At 44.4% G+C, this 1556-nt stretch overlaps 1 pseudogene; it reads left to right on the forward strand.

The window, feature by feature from the left end:
- Window positions 1–539: 539 nt before the first annotated feature.
- LOC119801317 lies at window positions 540–954 on the forward strand (annotated as a pseudogene).
- The last annotated feature ends 602 nt before the right edge of the window (window positions 955–1556 follow it).

Here is a 1556-nt window from a genome sequence, read left to right on the forward strand (position 1 = left end):
AATTTGAAGAAAAATATTTAGATATCCTTTTTAAGGTGGAGAGACTTTGGGATGAAGGCATTACACCATACTCTACCCAATGACATTTTTAATATGCTAAATAGAGAGGCGAGACACTGTGGAGGTGCGTGGATCATAAAGCTTGTCTGAGATAGCAATTGATCCTGACCCTTAAGCAAGTGAGGCTGGGTAGAGGCTACTGATGTTTGTCAGATGCCTTAAGAACTAGCACTGACAGGTGCTTTGTAACGATAATGCAGACACAGCTCGCATCTGTGAAGCCCTTTCTATTGGCCTTGTGTTTAATCCTCGCCATGACCCCAAAGAATGAGTGCTTTGCATCCTCAAAAGAAGACAGAGCTTTGAGATGCCTGTGGATGGTTGTATTGGTAATCACAGAGTCTGACTTATTATTATCTCCAAGGTTAAATAATCTTTCATCTCCAGGACCTCAGCTCCCTTGTTTGTAAAGTGGGATTTAAAAAAAAAAAAATAAGCCTTCGTTTCTTTCTGTTGGGTGCCAGAAACTTGCTGTGGAAATGGGCAAGTTCATGAAACCTGGGGAAACGGTGCTGGTCATGGGCTGGATTGCTAGATGCAAATCTGCCCTTGTGAAGAACATCGATGATGGTACCCTAGACCTTTGCCCTCACAGCCATGCTCTGGTGGCTGGAAATGACCACTATCCCCAAAGTGTGACAGCTGCCATGGGCAAGATGAAAACCACCAAGAGATCAAAGATCAAATCCTGTGTGAAATATCTAACTACAATCCCCTCATGCCCACAAGGTACTCTGTGGTCAGTCCCTTGGACAAAACCGTTGTCAACAAGAATGTCTCAGAGACCCTTTAAGAGTTCTGAAACCCAAGGCCAGGCAGGAGGCCAAAGTCAAGTTTGAGGAAAGGTAAAAGACAGGGAAGAGCAAGTGGTTTTTCTAGAAACTTCAATTTTAGGTATATTTTTGTTTCCATCATTAAAAATTTAAAGGAGGGCGGGTAATAATATTTTACTTGGCCAGACAGGGAGTGTGGGTTCGTAGGTCATGCAGCAAGCATGCTTCAGGCTGTGGGGACCACAAAAAAAAACATATAGACTTGGAACAGAGAGTCTTTGTGTGACTGAACAGAATCACACACAAATACCATACAACACAAAGCAATACCAAGTGACAAAATGTCTACTTTCCTTGAGGTTCTCTCTTCCCTCCCTCCCTCTCCATTTCCCTCCTTCCTTCTTTTTCTCCCTTCTATTTATTTTCCTCCCTCTTCCCCCTTCCCCTAGTCCCCCTCTTTCTGTTTATACTGCAGCAACTCCACCCCCAGCCAGTGCTTGTTTTGGGAAAGGATTAACCAGAGAGCTCTGGAGAGCCTGCATTTTAGTTAGTCACCGATGAATCACTGGAAATGACTTTGTCCCTCCGGAGCTAGAAGGAGACTTAGAAGTTTCTCACTTACCCAGAGCTGGCTGCACACCCAGCAGGGGCTCGGGGCATGGCTACTAAATGATCAATGACCCTGTTGCTTTGGGTAGAGTGCTCACTGGCTAAATCATTTTC

Source organism: Arvicola amphibius, chromosome 14, assembly GCF_903992535.2.
Source record: "Arvicola amphibius chromosome 14, mArvAmp1.2, whole genome shotgun sequence".
Classification (NCBI taxonomy): domain Eukaryota; kingdom Metazoa; phylum Chordata; class Mammalia; order Rodentia; family Cricetidae; genus Arvicola; species Arvicola amphibius.